Source organism: Pinus tabuliformis, chromosome 3_1 (genome assembly GCF_031772625.1).
Source record: "Pinus tabuliformis cultivar Carrire ecotype Pingquan chromosome 3_1, CPIR1, whole genome shotgun sequence".
Classification (NCBI taxonomy): domain Eukaryota; kingdom Viridiplantae; phylum Streptophyta; class Pinopsida; order Pinales; family Pinaceae; genus Pinus; species Pinus tabuliformis.
Window position 1 is genome coordinate 634561182 of NC_142301.1, and position 10672 is coordinate 634571853.

Below are 10672 nucleotides of genomic sequence, written 5' to 3' on the forward strand. Positions count from 1 at the left end.
TGATTGGTATTAGTGAATGCACTGTGATTTAAGGAAAATCAAGCGAAGTGTAATTATGAATGTTGAATAAAATCCTAGTTAAGTTGTCAAATCAAAAGTGGGGAGAGTCATCAATGATTGTTATTTGTGAATGTATTGTTATTCAAAAAAAAATCAGGCCACCTATAATTTTGAATGTTGAATAAAATTCTAACTAAGTAGTCAAATCAAAAGTGGGGAGAGTCATCAATGATTGCTATTTGTGAATGCATGGTTATTTAAGGAAAATCAAGTCACCTGTAATTACCAATTGGTGGTCCATAAGGAGATAGACTTTCACTCCTACCAAATAGCATTGAATTTTCATCCATTTGTTTCCTTTAGTCCAATGAATATAAACTCTTTGCCAAACAAATAACATCGTTATTTAAAGAAAATTGGACCCCCTGTAATACCTCTAGATTTTTAACCGTTTCTTTCCGTAAATCTAATGAATATAAACTGTTTGCCAAACAAAATCAGAAGATTTTTAACCATTTCTTTCCTTAAATCCAATGAATATAAACTCTTTACCAAGCAAAAACAAAATTAAACATACTCTGAGCCAAAATACCTTGTTACTAATAATTTATAAAACCACTTAATTAATATACATTTTTTAAATATTATAAAATAAAAATATTGTCCCATTTTTGTTTTCCCCAAAGTACCCTAACATTACACCTCCTTGAAAATATTAAAACACATACAAATACGCGTAGTCTAATGAGGTGGATGAGTTGCTCGGAAAGTTATGGAAATTCCGGTCATATTTAGAGAAAATCTGACAAGGATTTTTGTAAATCCACATTATAGTTGTTAAACTTCAAAATTTTAGGTGTCCTAGAGATTTTTGATGGTACTGAATCCATTTCCACCATCAAAAACACGATTCAAACACTGCTTTTACAAGATTTTTTGAAATTTTTTTGCCCAAATTCCAACCACTTTTGGCCATCTGAGCAATTCCTCCGCCTAGTTAAACGACACCCATACAAATATGGCATATACTTAAAAACACTAAACCACATCAAATAACTTCCGTACACATGCACAACTCATGCCCAATTACAAGGGTTGAAGGTCGGTTCCGGCATGCAAAACGCTTTTCCACCACGCACTCCATGACACATGCCTTTGCCGTCTATTCTACGATTTATCATTACTAACACTCCCCCTCGCAATACGTTATTCATTTATTTCAACTTATTTAATAGCTGACGTTGCCAACCTTTCGCTCTGTTTCTGCTCCCATCGTGTCGGCCTCCCCGGAAGTTAGTTAGAAGAGCGAAGTTCTATCTTTTTAAGTATATTTATTTAATTTATCATTATTAGAACGTAGTAAAAACAATCACTTGAATTTATTTGGTTTAATTTGTTTGAGTTATAGTGTATTTTTTTAATATAAAAATGTAATTATGAAATTTAATATTTAAAATGTTTTTTATATTTAAAATTTGTATTGGAGGTAATTGATTTATGTTGTTTGTTTAAAATGTGTCAGAGGGTTATTTTTGGAAATTTTTATATAATTTTTTATTAATATATTGTATTCACTGTTTATGTTGGGATTATTTATCTTTCGAGTGTTTTAATCAAATAATCTATTTTTGTACTGATTTTTAGGCCGATAGGCCTTCCCTTTGAAAGAGACTTTCGTCGTCCCTTTCATTCTGAGGATGACACCTGGCGTCGACATCTGGCGGGCATATAGCAGGCAAATTGTTAATGTTTAGGCAATTTCTGTTTATTCTCAGTGATTGAGAACTTCCGGCAAACCGAATCTTCACCGACTACATGAAGCAGGCAGAAATATCACCCACTACATGAAGCAGGCAGAAATATCGGCAAATTTGTTACAGCTCCCTGTAATCCGTGAATAAAATGCAAATTTGTTACAGCTCCCTGTAATCTGTGAATAAAACGTTACAAATCACTGAGAAGGCAGTGTAGAGTTAACAGCGATGGGGTTCCTTCTTTTATTTCGCAGCAGAAATATCCGCAAATTTGTTACAGCTCCCTGTAATCCGTGAATAAAACATTACAAATTACTGAGAAGGCAGTGTAGAGTTAGCAGCGATGCGGTTCCTTCTTTTCATTCTCACAATATGACAGAGTAGGTGAAATGCCTGGACTGGAGTGATTTTTGTTTAATACTTGGACGAGGAACAGGCACTTAGTATCATGGAAAGGCCAGAGGGGGGCAGCGTTGAGGAACTAACAGCCGCTGCAATGATCAATAAATAGTCAGGCAAGATGCATCATTGCCTCAATTATTTGTAGGATCAGGCTGTATTTAGTGTTTGACAGGTCTTTCCATTTTTTGTAGTTCTGGGTTAGAATTGTTTTGCTTCCAGGAAGGTCAATATTGCCAAGACCTTGATTTCAAGTTTTTTCAAACAGAAGAGTTTTTGGGTGTTACAAATGGTGGAGTTTGCAGATTGAAGCTGTGTTTTATGAAGGGTATCTGCGAGAGATGTTATCATAGTTTTTTATTTTGAGGAAACCCAAACCTGTAATAGCGTTTTTCTGGGTTACCCTTTAAGGTGTCACAAGGGTTCCCAAACTGAGGGTTTTAAGCTGCTTTTAGAGGGTTTTCTGAACCAGGATCTGGGTATTTTGAGAAATGTCAGGGGAAGAGTATTTGGAGGTCAAGTTCAGGCTCCATGATGGTACAGAAATTGGTCCCAGAAGATATTTATCTGCCACCACGGTTGCCACCTTGAAGGAAAGCATCCTTGCACAATGGCCCAAAGGTAAGGATTTCATTTCTATCATTTTTTTAATAATTTTACGTCTATTTAGTTAGTCTGGAATCTCAGGCCTCGTTATTATTATAGATCAGTTTTTGGTTGAAGGTGCATTTTTCGGATACTCTTCCGCTTGCAGGGCTTTGCCATCTTTCTCTTGGAACTTGAAAACAGAAATTCTTGACCACAGATCTAGGATTTTAAAATAGGTCCAATCCCACAACTCACACACACACACCTGAAAATAAATAGTAAAGTTTGATAGCGCAGAGTGGTTTATAGATCTGGTGAGTGTGTGGACTGGGGAGCATTGATGATAATTCCACAATAGTTCACAGCCTTGTGTGTGTAGTACACCCATTGGGAACAGGTCATGATTGGTTGGTCTGAAACCTCTTTCACTGCGGCGGCCAGGCCACAAATAGACCAACAGCCCTGAGGCTAAGCAACAATAGCAACAACCAGTACAATATCGACAGCTAGGCGTCGGATCATCATTGCAGCAGAAATACAATAAATACTACACATAGCTATCCATTAGGCAGGGGGAGCGAGGAAACTGGAATTTGAACCTGGTTCATCCTCACGACAACTGCTCCAAGTTGCCTCTTGGCCAAAGCCTGGTGCATGAACACATACATGTTTGCGTGTGTTTGACTGGAACAGAGAAATAGGTATAACTGTTTGAGATGGGTTCTGGTTCGTGATTTACTGTGTTGAGAATTACTAGATCTGCAAATTCTGCTTAATTCTGTTTAGAATCCTCCATATTTTAGGCAGGTCATTTACATTGTGGCAGAGGATTATCTCTGCAGTCCATTCATCGAGAGATATTATAGGAGATCCCTGGCTGCAACATTCTACTTAATTTTAACCAAAAGATTTGAAGATAATGATTAAATAAGCAGATTTGGCATGAATTGCGGCTCGAGCGAATGCTAGGTCTCATTACAAATACAGTGGAGGGGTGGATTTGAGGATTTTTATTTATCATATGACTATTATGCATTTGTATAATATCATCCTGGGGTTTGTGAAAAGGAAGAGCCTGCCCTTGATCAGGTTTTCTTGCTAGAGCAATGGAACAATAACGGAGGGTTAGGGTAGAAGAGAACCTTGTATTGTCCACCCATCATAGTTTCCAGACTCTGCTGAGTCTACATGATCTCTCTGAGTCTGAATGATCCGGTGAGTCGAGTCAACCCAGTTGGTCAAGCCTTGGAAAAAAATGGTCAGCCCCAGGATAACTTGATAACATCTCGTTTTCATGGAAAATACTCAGCATGTCAACGCATACTTGGTCAAAAGTTCTTGTGCGGTCTGCCTTGTGAGTCTTGCTAAGTCAAACTGGAATAAACTCACCAGAGCATCTATAAAGGCATATTCGGGGGTCATTTTGCTCATCTTTACTTGTTTTCAACTCAAATCGGAGAGGGTGTCTTAGCTACGGTATCCAATACCGCCTCTGTCGTCTCCAAATTACAAGGAGGCGGAACTAGGTATGAAGATAAGTTGTGGATTTGAGATGATGTATCAGCAGAGATCGCATTATCAGTAAGAGATGGAGAATGCAGAACTCGGACTAAGTGGCTCAGGGGTTGCTAAAGTCCAAAGCTCGGCACTGAAAGCAGCGAGGAGTAGAGATATTGGATGGGAGGCAAATTGAAACTGAGAAATGCTTCAGCAGTAAAGAAACTGTGCTGTGGCTGGAAATAAAGGGCATCATGGCTTTTTCCCAAAGCAAACTGATATCAGCTCTGTCATATGAGGATAGGACAGATAAGGTCAAATTAAAATGATTATAAAATGCAAACCAATCCTCCAAGGCCTACTAATTTGCACATACCAATTCGAAATCATAGGTCAACCTTACCAAATTCATCATATTACTGTCCAGTAAGTAGTTGACTACGTCATAATTTTATGTTCATTGAAAGAGAAGGCTTAATGACGTACGCATTTGTGTGTTGATATTTGGGTGTAAGTAATGCATTAGCATATGTGTTACCATTTAACTTAATATCTGTAGTAACCATTCAATTGGTTTTATTTACAATTCTTGCAGGCTTGAAAGAAAAATATGACAAAGCAATGAGGAGAAATGATGTGAAGGCCATTGTTGTCACTGGTATGCAACATTGCAGAAGGGATGGAAACTGTACTAAATGTTCAATGGTGTTATAAATCTTTATATATATTCATATATATAGAGAGAGATGTAAATGCTTCTGTTCAAAAATCGAGATGATTTCATGTCTATGTCTCTGTTTTGGCAGTGTTAGGTAATGGAAGCATATTCTCAGGTGGTTTTGACATCAACGTTCTCCAGGAAGTACAACAGACTGGTATGCCAAACTAAGTTTTCATACAAAATTCAAATTCTGTTGCAGATTGTTTCAAAGGTTTCCATGTTTGCTCATATTCAATTCTCTGTAACTGTGTATCTAGCAGGGAACTTGTCACATTTGGGTAGAGTTTCTGTTGATCTTATGATCAATACTATTGAAGGTAGGCGTCTGTTATATATGTTGCTTTTTTTTTGTTTTCACTAAAGTTGCAAGTTGCAAGTTGTTGGTGATATGTAAGGCTGAAGTGGGGGTACTGTATCTCGGGAATGTTAGCTATTATCAAATCCACAAATAATGTATAAGATAGAGGAATGTTGCTTTTACTTTGACTTGTCATTTCAAAAAACATTATCAATTCTTGTAAAAGACATTTTGTTGGATCATTATTTTCCATATGTTATTTGAATACTATAAAGTGAAATTATCATACCCTTGACATTTTGAGCTTTTCTAGGAATGTGCCAAAATATGGATACCTAGGCTTATTGTAGAGTATAGTTGGATTTGATGGTACAATTAAAAGTAGCATTCTTATAGCATAGTTAGGAACTCATCAATGTATTGGTAAAGGATTCTACATGTTTTCCTGTATTGTAATACGTAGCTGGATATGTTGATATTGTTAACATAAAAAAATTAAGATTCTGATGGATGTTTAGGCACCCTTGAAAGTTTGGAAAAGGATTCTATGTGTTCACTGTTTTTAGGATGGAACTTTTTTTTCTGGCTCTGACCTTTTTGGCCTTTTGGTGTTGTTATAGAGGATAAGAAACCTTCCGTAGCTGCTATTCAAGGGCTTGCGCTTGGTGGTGGATTAGAATTAGCAATGGTATGTGGCAATGATTGTCCATCTCTTGTAATTTTATGTTTTGGAAGGGGAATTTTGGGAACTTACATGTTTTGAGTTATCATGGATGTATTTAATTTACACAGTCTTGTCATGCTCGTATTTCAACCCCAAAAGCACAGCTTGGGTTTCCAGAACTTCAATTTGGGATTATTCCAGGATTTGGAGGTAAGATTTCTCAATGTACATTTATTTGTCTCAGCGGGGCTGACTTCATACTGTGGTATAGCCAATTTTAATCTTACTATGAATTATCTGGAAAATAGGTAATGATTTGTTTCCAGCGCTGAAGACTCTTAAATGAAGAAGGCGGCATGCAGGCTTTTATATTTTATATTTTATTGCGAAGTTACTTGTGGCTTCTTGAGGGTTGATTTTCCCATGCTTTAAACCTGTCAGATCATTGGACTATCATAGCTCCTAGCGTGCACGTTATTGTTGTATCTATGAATGGGTTTTTCTGCTTCTTGGCTTCGATCATGACTATATGGGGTGGCCTTCTGTATCGTGAAGGGTACATGGATTTTGTTACAGAGTTTCAGAATTGTATGTTTGAGAATACTTATTTGCTCAAGGCTACTGAGGAAAACAAGGTTAAGGTGTTTGGGAAGGATTTCATGGGGTGGGCTAATCCCCAGACTGTAGATGATTCTGTCTGGGAAGATGCAGAGGAGAGCTTGGGGCTAGAGGACGAGGATAGGGATTTGAATGAAGAGATTGAGGAGGCTACTAATGGTGGTATACAGAGCTTGGCCATGGGTGCCCTCGGTCATAGCTTTTTGGTCGGTGAGACTGGCATTGAGGCAGCCAAGAATTTGCACCATGGGATCCATGGGAAGGGCATGTCTGTGAAGTTCAGGTAGGGGGATTTGGGGGGTGATGGGTCTTATTACTCTACACCGAAGAAGGGTCTTCTCATGAGAGCAGAGACCAATATGATGTTGATGAGCCCTGCCAAGCAGGGCAAGCCTCATGCTGCAAGGGTTCACCAACTGGATATTGAGACTGGGCAGGTTGTGGCAGAATGGAAGTTTGAGAAGGATGGGACTCCCAGATGCGGGATATTACAAATGTTAGCAAGGGTGCACAGTTGGATGCTGCAGAGTCGACCTTCATGGGGCTTGATGACAATAGGCTGTGCAGGTGGGATATGAGGGATAGGCATGGTATTGTTCAACAGTCTGACAACACGGTTTCGAATTGGGCCAATGGTCATCAATTTGCGAGAGGTACAAATTTTCAGTGCTTTGCAACTACTGGGGATGGATGCGTGGTGATTGGATCCAGTGATGGGAAGATTCGGCTTTATGGGAAAACATCTATGAGGGTGGCAAAAACCGCGTTTCCAGCTCTTGGATCACCGATCACACATGTTGATGTTACTTATGATGCGAAGTGGATTCTTGGGACTACTAATACCTATCTTATTCTTATCAGTACTGTCTTCACGGTTAAAGATGGACAGTCAAAGACAAGAGTTTCTGGGCGGAAGGGGCACAAGATTCCAGCTCCGAGATTGCTCAAGCTTACTCCAGTGGATGCACATTTGGCTGGAAAGGATAAGTTCCATGGTGGTCAGTTCTCTTGGGTAATTGTTACTAATATGCATTTTGGTCTTCTGATCTGTATTGTTTTTCTTCCCCTTATGTTGTTTATTTGACTTTAATGTCCTGTTCAATTTTGAACTTCAACTACTACTTGTTTCAAAGTATGTATTGAAAATCATTGGTTTCCATTTCATGAAAAGTAAATTAATGAATGTTTCTATCCATTGCACTCGCAAAATTGTAAACCAAAAATTGAACAAATTTCTAGAAGCCAGGGCAGCTATTAGCCATGGGGTTGTACTAGTGTTTGGTCACATTTAAGCATTTTCTAAACCAGCAAAGTTTTTTTGAAAGGGCACAGCCTAATTATTCTAAGTTTTAGTTTTTTTTCATCTGAATTCGGAGATGCAAATTTTGACCAGATTGTTATTTGTTGCTGTTTAATTTTTATTTTTTTTAATGTATAAATGGATTCAATTCGCTTAAAACCCATTTTTTCCAAAAAGAATCTAGTGATACAATCTTTGACTATATCGTGATTTGTTGTTGTTTAAAATTCATTTTTGAATGCACAAATCAATTCAGTTCCCTGAAAAACCCTTGGGATACTAGCCGCCTTCACGGCTCAAACTTGTGATTTCAATAAATCCCACCTGGATTCCAGACAAAATTGATAAAAAAAAAATTGTAAACCAAAAATTGAACAAATTTCTATAAGCCAGGGTAGCTATTAGCCATGGGGTTGTACTAGTGTTTGGTCACATTTAAGCATTTTCTAAACCAGCAAAGTCTTTTTGAAAGGGCACAGCCTAATTATTCTAAGTTTTAGTTTTTTGCATCTGAATTCGGAGATGCAAATTTTGACCAGATTGTTATTGGTTGCTGCATAATTTTTATTTTTTTTAATGTATAAATGGATTCAATTCACTTAAAACCCAGTTTTTCCAAACAGAATCTAGTGATAAATCTTTGACTATATCGTGATTTGTTGTTGTTTAAAATTCATTTTTGAATGCACAAATCAATTCAGTGCCCTGAAAAACCCTTGGGATACTAGCCGCCTTCACGGCCCAAACTTGTGATTTCAATAAATCCCACCTGGATTCCAGACAAAATTGATAAAAAAAATATGCTTGAGAAAGAACCAAACATAGAAGAATTAGACTATGATGTTTTGAAAAGCAGTGATATTGTATGAAAAAATAAAAAACAGAGTACCTAAGTTGCTCAGAACTTCATTAATACTTTTGGGGACTTCTTTCAAAGTTTAAGACTTTTTTATGTACAACAAATCTGTTTCTCTTAATGAACTGCACTATCCAAATTTGGTGTCGTTTCTGGACAGTAATATTTCTGGTACAGAAATGGTATGGAAATGCGGCCAACATGCAATTAGCCTTTTCTAAAATAAATTAGTCTCCGCACCAGGAACCAAAGTTTGAGATCTTCAACGGGCACAAGATGGTGAATTTCAACGTTTTGTTGCTTGGTCGAATTATCTGGTTGAATATCCAGTAATTTGTGGGGCCTTTAAAATAGCATCTTTAATTTTCAGACCAAACATCCTATTTTACTTGGAAAACCTTCTCAGCTTGTTGCTACATGGCTCATCACCTTTCTTTCAAGAAAAATGAATTCCCCGAACTGTTCCATTAATTTTTAATAGGTCTTGATTCTCCCAAACACAAATTTCAAGCATGGCCTTACAGATACACAAAAATTTGGCCATATGCTTTTTCAATATCACCACTATAAAAAAATAATAATGTATTAAAAGTTAGCAATTGCCTATGAAGGGATAAGGTACACAAAAAATAACTTCAACTTCATAACATGTAGCAATTGAACTTATAGGACCGTTGGCCTGCAATATAACCTTTATTAGCTCTTCAAGTGTACTAATTTCTGACATCTATTTCTCTTCATCACTGCAGGTTACTGAGAGTGGAAGGCAGGAGCGCCATGTAGTTGCCACTGTTGGTAAATTTTCTGTCATCTGGAACTTCCGTCAAGTAAAAAACAACGATCATGTGTGTTACAAGGGCCAGAATGGGCTAAAAAGCTGCTATTGCTACAAGATTGTTCCAAAAGATGTATCCATTGTGGATAGCAAATTTATGCATGACAAATTTGCTATTACAAATTCTCTAGAAGCTCCACTTGTGGTTGCAACACCAAAGAAGGTGAGCTCTTTCAGCATAGCATCTTAACAATAACATCCATTTCACACTAATCATGGCGTTGAGCAATTAACTCAAGTGATGAATTATAAACAGTTGTACTGGCTTGTGCATATAACATTCCACACCTTATTGGAGTGGAGTAAAACTAAATTCTTTATAGATTTATAATTTGTTGTATAGCTGAGAGATTGGGCATTTGGTGCGTTTGAAGCAATGCTTGTTGTAATCTGTGTAAAGTGATGAACATGAGCTATGCTGCTTGAAAGTCTGTGTAAAGTTATGAATTGATTTTGACACCAGATGCTAACTCTGTCACTTAATTCTTATTTTGTTTAAGTGGACGGTCAGTATTGACATTTTATATAACTATTGATAGTTTATAATGGAGAAATTCGAGGAAATGGAGAGGCTTTTGAATGGTATGCATATTTTTGTCGTGAAAATTCAGAAGAGATGCACTTGATGGCGATCTGGTAGATTGAGTAGCATGCTATTACTAGCTATAAAAGCTTAAGTTCATGGTCACATGGGAGGGAGCTATATTTTATTCTATTGATTTTTTTCTGCTTCTTAACCGAGGCCTCCATTCTGCCCGATTTTATAAGAAAATAAGCTTGAGTGGAAGATTTCATTGCTGTGATCGACTCATTTTTTTTTAACAGTTTGTTTATACGCAATTTATCCTATTAATATATTCATTGTTTTTAAGGTTTTATGTTTTAATTCTAAGAGTTTGGTTATGTAATTTTTTATTTCATATTTGTTTGTGTAATTTTTTACTCCATATTTGTTTGTGTAATTTTTTACTCCATATTTGTTTGTATAGGTCTAAGAAATGTGTATGCCAAAAATTCTTAGAGATGCATTTAATTATTTATGATCTGTTTCTAGTGCTTGTTTTGTCACTGCAGAATGATGATATATATGTGGTAAAAACATATATGATTCATGTATAATGATAGTTTTAAATATAATATTA

General features: G+C 36.8%; 1 pseudogene across 1 annotated transcript; it reads left to right on the top strand.

Annotated features, from left to right (window-relative positions):
• The first annotated feature begins 2247 nt into the window (after positions 1–2247).
• Positions 2248–9851, top strand: LOC149188669 (protein CYPRO4-like; annotated as a pseudogene). The gene is made up of 8 exons (XR_016255829.1): positions 2248–2774; positions 4834–4896; positions 5051–5113; positions 5220–5276; positions 5878–5945; positions 6050–6131; positions 6363–7551; positions 9445–9851. The product of XR_016255829.1 is annotated as a protein CYPRO4-like (transcript).
• Positions 9852–10672: the final 821 nt, after the last annotated feature.